Source organism: Chelonoidis abingdonii, chromosome 11 (genome assembly GCF_003597395.2).
Source record: "Chelonoidis abingdonii isolate Lonesome George chromosome 11, CheloAbing_2.0, whole genome shotgun sequence".
In the NCBI taxonomy this organism is placed as follows: domain Eukaryota; kingdom Metazoa; phylum Chordata; order Testudines; family Testudinidae; genus Chelonoidis; species Chelonoidis abingdonii.
Genome location: NC_133779.1, coordinates 30072197 through 30081275, shown reverse-complemented (window position 1 = coordinate 30081275; position 9079 = coordinate 30072197).

Here is a 9079-nt window from a genome sequence, read left to right as displayed (position 1 = left end):
GCCCCACAGGGGCCCTGATGAGGGTTTTTTGGGGTCCTTCACTCGCTCCGGGGGCCCCGGAAAACTCTTGCGGGTCCCGGGCCCCCGGAGCTTCTTCCGCTCCGGGTCTTTCGTGGTGGGGGTTGCTTCCGCTGCAGTGCGGAAGGACCCCCCACAGTGGAATTACCGCCGAAGGGGGATCCGTCACTGAAGTGTCAGGTCTTCTGCGGTAATTCGGCAGCGGGGAGCCCCTGTTGCAGGTCTTCAGGGCACTTCGGCGGCAGGTCCCGGAGCGGAAGGGCCCCCAGCTGCCGAATTACCACCAAAGTGGGGGCCCCCCACTGCCGAAGACCCCAAGCCCCCTGAATCCTCTGGGTGGCCCTGCTCAGTGCCTTCTTCCCTCTCCCACAGCAATTAGCTGTTTCATGTGTGCAAGAGGCTATGGCTGGGAGGAGCGAGGGCATGGCAGGCTCAGGGGAAGGGATGGATTGGGGGTAGGGCTTGGGGTTGAGCAGTGAGCACCCCATATCACACTGGAAAGTTAGCATCTCTAGCTTCAGCCCTATTAACCTCTGAAGAGCCGCATGCAGCTCTGGAGCCACAGGCTGGCCACGATTCCATGCAAGGATCTGCTGTGTGATACTAGGCAAAACCTGTTCATGCTTCTCCCAGAAAGCCTGGTGCAAGGAGATCAAGATCCAGACCCACATGCCTGAATCATGGAGCAGAGCCTACGTGGCTGTGCCCATCCTGAGCCTCCCTCCCTGCTCTGCCAATGCACCTTGATCCTTCCCAACCCTGCACTTCCAGCCCAGGGTCCCCTCATACCCTTGCCTTCAGCTCTGCACAGAAAAGTCGATTTCCTTGAATCTCAGGGTTGGAAGGGACCTCAAGAGGTATCTAGTCCCACCCCCTGCTCCAAGCAGGACCAATCTCCAGACAGATTTTTGCTCCAGATCCCTAAATGGTCCCCTCAAGGATTGAATACACAACCCTGGGGTTAGCAGGCTAATGCTCAAACCACAGAGCTATCTTCCCCCTCATCAGCTGTTTATGTAGTTACACTAGAAACTGCTCCAGAAGTTTAGGGAGGTTTCCCTGGGGTTTGGGGCAAGCTGCAGTCACAATGGATCATGCAAGATTCCCGGGGCATAAAGGGCAAAGAGCCAGCTGGTACCTGCACAGGTGAGATGTTACCTAGCAGCTCTGTGTTCTTGGAGAACCAAGGCACAGTACCCAGCCTGTCTGACTCATGAAACACCTGTCCCTGCCCAGCTTCTGCTTGAACCAAAACTGATCAGAAGAAAAAGATACAAAAGGCAATGAAAAGGCAGTGGGAGGTCTGTTCTACACTATAAGGTTAGGTCAAATTTAGCCACATTAGCTCCATTTTATAAGTAATGTGGCTACACAACCAACCCTGTTCCACGACCTAAAGGGCTCTTAAAATCGACGGCTGTACTCCTCTCCGATGAGGGGAGTAGTGCTAAAATCAACCTTCCTCGGTCAAATTTGGGGTAGTACAGATGAAGCTCTGCAATTCGATGGTATTGGCCTCCGGGAGCTATCCCAGAGTGCTCCAATGTGACCGCTCTGGACAGCACTTTCAACTCCAATGCACTAGCCAGGTACATAAGAAAAGCCCCAGGAACTTTTGAATTTAATTTCCTGTAGGTCAGCATGGCAAGCTCAGCAGAACAGGTTACCGTGCAGTCCCAGAATCGCAAACGAGCTCCAGCACGGAGCGAACAGGAGACACTGGATCTGATTGCTGTATGGGGAGAAGAATCTGTGCAGGCAGAACTCTGAACCAGCAGAAGAAATGCTGATATATTTGCAAAAATTGCACTGGGCATGGTGGAGAGAGGCTACACCAGGGACACACAGCAGTGCCGCATGAAAATTAAGGAGCTCGAACAAGCCTATCAAAAGACAAAGGAGGCAAATGGTCGCTCCGGGTCAGAACCCCATACATGCCGCTTCTGTGATCATGCATGACATTCTGGGGGGTACCCTACCACTACCACCACTGTCCATGGACACCTGCAAGGGGGGAGTCTCACGCAGCACAGAGGAGGATTTTGTGGATGAGGAAGAGGAGGAGGAGGAGAATGTGCAGCAGGCAAGCAGAGAATCCATTCTCCCTGGCAGCCAGGACCTTTTCATCACCCTGGCGCCAATACCCTCCCAAAGCGGGTTCCCCGACCCTGAATGTGCAGAAGGCCCCTCTGGTGAGTGCACATTTGTCACTACAGTACAGGGTTTAAAAGCAATTGTGTTTAATGTTTGATTTGCTCTGAAGAATTGGGATGCATTCATGGCCAGTACAGTTACTGGAGAAGTCAGTTAACGTGTCTGGGGATGGAGCGGGAATCCTCCAGGGACATCTCCGTGAAGCTCTCCTGGAGGTACTCTGAAAGCCTTTGCAGAAGGTTTCTGGGGAGGGCTGCCTTATTTCATCCGCCACAGTAGGACACTTTACCACGCCAAGCCAGTAGCAAGTAGTCTGGAATCATTGCAGCACAAAGCGTGGCAGCAAATGGTCCTGGGTTTTGGTCTCATTCATGCAACATTCGGTCTTTATCTTTCTGTGTCAGCCTCAAGAGAGTGATATCGTTCCTGGTCACCTGGTTGAAATAGGGGAAATTTTGTAAGGGAACAGCAAAAAAGGCCCCCATTCATGCTGGGCTGTTTGTGCGTGGCTTAAAGGGATCATCCTGGACAATAGCCATAAGGTGAGGGGAAGGGTGAAGGGATCATCCCGAAGAATAGCCACGCACTGGGGGGAGGGGCATGCTGCACATCCACCCCAAACTCGCAGCCCCTCCTTTTAAACGGCAAGCACAGCTGGCAGTGGTTGCTATGGGAAAGGAGGGTGCTGCAGTTTGAAACCATTTCCAGCCCCACGTACCCTTTGGCTTACCATGGCTGCCTGGAAACCAAGGCCGGTGCAAGGATGTTTCACGCCCTAGGCGAAACTTCCACCTTGCGCCCTCCCCCGCACTCCCACCCTGAGGCGCCCTCCCCGCGGCAGCTCCCCACCTCCACGCTGAGGCGCCCCCCCCCCGCGGCAGCTCCCCGCCCTCAGGCACACCTCCCTGCCCCAGCTCACCCCTGCTCCGCGCACAAGCACCCCGAGCACGCCTTGGCCGCTTCACTTCTCCCACCTCCCAGGCTTCCGGCACCTAAGCTGATTGGCACCGCAAGCCTGGGAAGCAGGAGAAGTGAAGCAGCTCACCCCTGCCCCACCTCCTCCCCAAGCACGCCATAGCTGCGTCACTTTTCCTGCCTCCCAGGCTTGCAGTGCCAATCAGCTTAGGCACCACAAGCCTGCGAGGCGAGAGAAGTGAAGCAGCCATGCTGTGCTCGGCGGCGGAGGCAGGGCAGGGGTGAACTGGGGCTGGGAGTTGCCCTGCATGCTGCCCTCTCCCTTACGTGCTGCAGGCGGCCCTCCCTGCGCTCCCCTGCCCCAGCTCCCTCCCCCTAAATGCCACCGGCGGCCGGAGATCCGACTGCTGCGGTCGCTGGCGAAGAAAATGGCGCCCCCCAAATGCCAGCGCCCTAGGCGACCGCCTAGCTTGCCTACATGGTTGCACCGGCCCTGCTGGAAACCGAATTCTGTTGCCCAGCCGTGTGTGATGTCACCATACCGGCAGCGGGCGCTCAATAGAAAAGGCAAAATGCGACCTTGTACCTAAAGCCCATGTGCTGTCTGCTGTGAATTGCTTGATTCACTCTGTAAGAATCTCCCTTTTCTCCTCAGAAATGTATCTTCTTAAACTGTGCTCTCCCTTTCATCCCCCTGCAGGTGCAAATGTTTCTATGCTCCCCCATCATCTCCGTCCCTGAGGTTATCGCAGATTAGATGGTGAAAAAAACCACACTCACAATGACATGTTTTCCGAGCTCATGCAGTCCTCCCGCACTGATAGGACTCAGCTGAATGCATGGAGGCATTCGGTGGCAGAGGCCAGGAAAGCATGTAGTGAGCATGATCAAACCTCTCAGGAGAAGATGCTGAGGCTAATGGGGGAGCAAACGGACATGATCAGGCATCTGGTGGAGCTGCAGGAAAGGAAACTAGAGCACAGACCCCCGCTGCATCCATTGTGTAATCTCCTCATCAAGTTCCAAAGCCTCCTCACCCAGACGCCCAAGAACCCAGGGGGGAGGCTCCGGCACTCAGCCACTCCACTCCAGAGGATGGCCAAGCAACAGAAGGCTAGCATTCAAACAGCTTTGATTTGTACTGTGGCTACAATGAGTAATGTGACCTTGTCCTTCTCTCCTCCCCTGCCCCACCCAGGCTACCTTGTCAGTGAGCTCAATATTTTTTTTAATAAATAAATAATGAATAGATTCAAAGCAATAAGGATTTTATTTCCTTTGCCAGCTGTGGTCGAAGAGGGGAGGGGGATTGGCTTACAGGGAAGTACATTCACCAAAGGGGGCGGTTTTGCATCAAGGAGAAACACACACAGCTGTCACACTGTAGCCTGGGCAGTCATTAAACTGTTTTTAAAGCCGCTCTGATGCACACCACGCCTCTGTGTGCTCTTCTAATCGCCCTGGTGTCTGACTGATCAAAATTGGCCACCAGGTGATTTGCCTCAACCTCCCACCCTGCCATAAACATCTCCCCTTACTCTCACAGATATTATGGAGCACACAGCAAGCAGCAATAACAATGGGAATATTGGTTGCGCTGAGGTCTAACCTACTCAGCAAACAACGCCAACACACTTTTAAACATTCATAGGCACATTCTACCACCATTCTGCACTTGCTCAGCCTATAGCTGAACTGCTCCTTGCTATTGTCCAGGCTGCCTGTGTACACCTTCATGAGCCATGAGAGCAAGGGGTAGGCTGGGTCCCCAAGGATAACTATTGGCATTTCAACATCCCCAATGGTAATTTTCCGGTCTGAGAAGAAAGTCCCTTCTTGCAGATTTTCGAACAGCCCACAGTTCCATAAGATGTGAGCGTCATGCACCTTTCCTGACTATCCCGCGTTGATGTCGGTAAAACGTCCCTTGTGATCCACCAGTGCTTGCAGCACCATTGAGAAGCACAAGAACAAATGGATATAAACTGGACACTAGGAAGTTTAGACTTGAAATTAGACAAAGGTTTCTAACCATTAGAGGAGTGAAGTTCTGGAACAGCCTTCCAAGGGGAGTAGTGGGAGCAAAAGACATATCTGGCTTCAAGACTAAGCTTGATAAGGTTTTGGGAGGGGATGGTAGATGGGATAGCCTAATTTTGGACATTAATGATCTTTAATTATTAGCAGGTAAATAGCCAATTGTCTGTGATGGGATGTTTAGATGGGGTGGGATCTGAGTTACTACAGAGAATTCTTTCCTGGTGCTGGCTGGTGAGTCTTGCCACATGCTCAGGGTTTAACTGATCGCCATGTTTGGGGTCGGGAAGAATTTTATCCAGGGCGATTGGGCAGAGGCCTGGGGTTTATTCACCTTCGTCTGCCGCATGGGCATGGGTCACTTGCCTGGAAGGATTCTCTGCATCTTGAGGTCTTTAAACCATTAATTGGGACTTCAATACTACGACATAGCGTTAGCGTGTTTGTTACAGGAGTGGTGTGGGTTGAGATTGTTGGCCTGCATTGTAGCAGAGGTCAGGACATAGATGATCTAATGGTCCCTTCTGACCTGGAGTCTATGAAAAGTTACCCTTCAGTTTGGCAAGTGCTCCTGTGCCAAGAGGATACGGTATGTGTTCGTTCTTCAACCACCACATTAGGGACCCACTGCAGCAAGCCATTCAGTAGTCTGCAGCATTCCAAGGATCACTACCCTTGTTGCAGAAGGTTATGATTGCCTTGGCTGCTTGGATCACAGCAACCCCATGGTAGATTTGCCTACTCTGATATGATTCCTGACTGACCAGTAGCAGTCAGGTGTTCCCAATCTTCCACGGGCTATTGCCACTTGCTTTTCAGCTGTCAGGGCAGGTCTCATCTTTGTTCCTGCCTTCAGTGGGGGAGAGCAATCACAAAGTTCCGCGGAACGTGCCTTACGATGCAAAGGTTCCAGCGCAACTGGGAATCAACCGTACCTGCAAACGCTATGTGTCCCAGCATGAGCTTGTTTGTGCGATTGGTGTTTCAACTGTATCAGCATTCCAGTGCCACCATGCATTTCCACATTCCACAATCCCGGGCTGCTTTCAGGAACTGTCTGTGTCCTATGGTTCTTCTCACATCTTTCTCATCTAGCGGTCACCAGGCCCTCGCATACGCTGGATAATGTGTGAGTGTTTACAATGCTCACAACAGCCATGCCGCTTAGGCGGCTTCCATGCTTGCCGTTGCTAATTGGCATGTGCACGGGATAACCAGAAAAGAGGTTGAACGATTGGTTTGCTGTTGCTTTCAAGGAGGGAGGGAGGGGGAGACTGAACATCTACCCAAAACCAACCTGCCGACAAGTTTTTGCCCATCAGCATGGGAGCTTAACCAGAATGTTGCATGGGCGTGGGGATGTGGATAGCTACCCAGTGGCACCTTCTGTGAGTCAGGCTAGCCACATATTGAGACACACATCCGCGAGGCTCTGCACTTCTGGGGATACGACCATCGACTGTAAATTGCTTTTCTAAAGATCGACTCTATAATCGACCTGATTTCGTAAGTGTAAATATTGCCCGAGAACCTAAACCCTGGGATAAGGGTGATAGGGATTAAGAACTCCCGTAGCCTCATTTCGCCATCAAATATGGGTGGTCGGAGTCCCGGGCGAATGCTCTTGAACTGGCTCCCCACTAAGCCATTCCAGACTTTGGGGGCCTCCTCTCCTTTGGAGCGACCTTGTTCGGGCAAGAAGCTCCACGTCTCACTCCTGCGGTCTCTCGCTTGGAGCATTCAGCATGCTCGCCCTCTCCGTGGCTTCCCACACGAGCCCACCCAGGCGGGGGTCTGGGGAACACAGGGGTTCTTGCACCCCCGACTTGGCAGTCAGACATTGACTCTTAGCCAGAAACAGAGGTTATTTCGATGACAGGGAAAGGGTCTTAAACGAGCCTTGTAGATAAGCGAACAGACCCCCGCCGGGTCCATTTATGGGGCAGTGAGCCAGACCCTGGTCTGCACTTCATCCTCATCCCCAGCAAGCTCCAGGGAACTATAACACCCCACAGCCCCTCCTCTGCTGCTCAGCTCCTTTCCGGGCCAGGAGGTACCTGATCCCTTTGCTCCAACACTGTCAGTTGGCCTTTGCAGAGGAGGGGCCCAGGCCATCAGTTGCTAGGAGACAGAGTGCCAGGCATTTAGGTGCACTGGCCCTTTGCTCTGCAGCAATCACACACCCTTATCCCACCACCTAGATACTTTACTTAAGAACTGCCTAGGGGACACTGAGGCACCAACACAGTATTCAGAGCAAACATTAAGAACAGTCCCAGTTCATCACAATGGGACAGGGAGGCATCTCCATTAGCGTATAGAATGGAGAACAGAGATTCCAAGGCAAGAACCGCACAGAACTCTGGGTCCAGAAAAGCAAGGAAGCAGAGCATGATGGGGGATCTCTGCTCCAGATGTTAATGAACCCGCCTGCCCACACCCAGCTCAGCAGTTATCAGACCAATGCTAGTAATAAATCCTTTATTGGTATCCAAATCAGTGAAGCTCCCTAACTGCACTGTGAGCTCCCTCCAAGGAACACCGCCCATAGCCAGGAATGAGCAGTTCCTGTTGTCTAGCCTGAACAAAACACCTTTGGTTTACTCCCTTGAGCCATCAGTTTACACATAAACAAATCTACAAAAACAACAAGGCGTCCGATGGCACCTTAAAGACTAACAGATTTATTTTGGCCTAAGCTTTCGTGGGTAAAAAACCCACTTCTTCAGATGCATTCCCCCCGACACGTAAACAAATCTAGTGTTCTCCCTGAACCATTGTTGTTTCCCTACAACCCCCCCGACCCATGCTCAAGTAAGTGATCTGATGCCTGGATCCAAAATCTGCATCAGTTCCACTGGGACTTCATCTTCTCCTGACTGATTGTGTAGGGAGCTCTGCCTGACTCCAGCACTCCGGACCCTCAGCTACCACCACCACCTGGGACCCCCGAAGGATTCAGGCTTCACGGAGTGGTGAGAACCCAGCACTCTCTCTCTCTCTCTCGGTGTAGCCTTCTGACACTGACTTGTGTGATCAGTGAGTTTTCTAAACCTGACTTTTATAATCAAATTTAAGTTTGATTTACTATTGTCACTGTTCTGTTTGTTTGGCTCTCCTATGGTTATTACCCAGCAATAAATAACTTTCATGGTTAAGCTGGTTGCTTCTCTCTCTCTCTGCCTCCAACCCCTCGTGGGTGGTTATTTTTTTGGCTTCTGTATTTGCTCTGCAGCAACACTCCTGGTACCTAAACTAAAGATCCCTGCAGCGCCCAAAGATCCTGTGGGGTTTGCTCATCAAGTGGGTTCTACCAGAACAATTGCAACAAGAAAGTGGGGCAAGGGACGTGCTGAACCTGGGACATATGAGAGTGGCAGATTGAAAATGCTGCTCGACCCAGCCTGCTCAGGCATACTCCGTTCCGGTGCGGTGCCCATGGCATATGAAGGTGACAGCTTGGTGGTGCTGCTCGACCCAGCCTGCTGAGACCAGGGGCATATAAAGGGTCAGCTTGGGAGTGCTGATTAACCCGGTCCGCTCAGATGCGCTCTGTTAATGTGTGTGTGTGTGTGCGTCTGATTCTGGGGCTGGAAGAACCCAGCCCTGGGGAACCCAGGTCCTGCAGGACAGCTCAACTGGGAGGGAACGTCCAGCAGAGAGAAGCAGAGCTTTGTATGAGAACACAAGTGACGCAAGCAGTACGTTGATAGAATTACAGAACATCCCACCCCCTGAAGAGTAACCCTCACAAATGAGCACACCCCAAGTAACGGGCAAATCTGGTAACAGAGGGAACTGTTCACTGCTAAGTCCCAGGTTCCCATTCAGGCTGGGAGTCACCAGAAGTCCTGGGGCTAGATCCCCACGGGTATTTTTGTACCTAACTCCTGTCTGGGCCTTAGCATCTCCTGGCTGTTGACCAGCCTGTGTATCAGTGAGTTGCAGGGCAGCC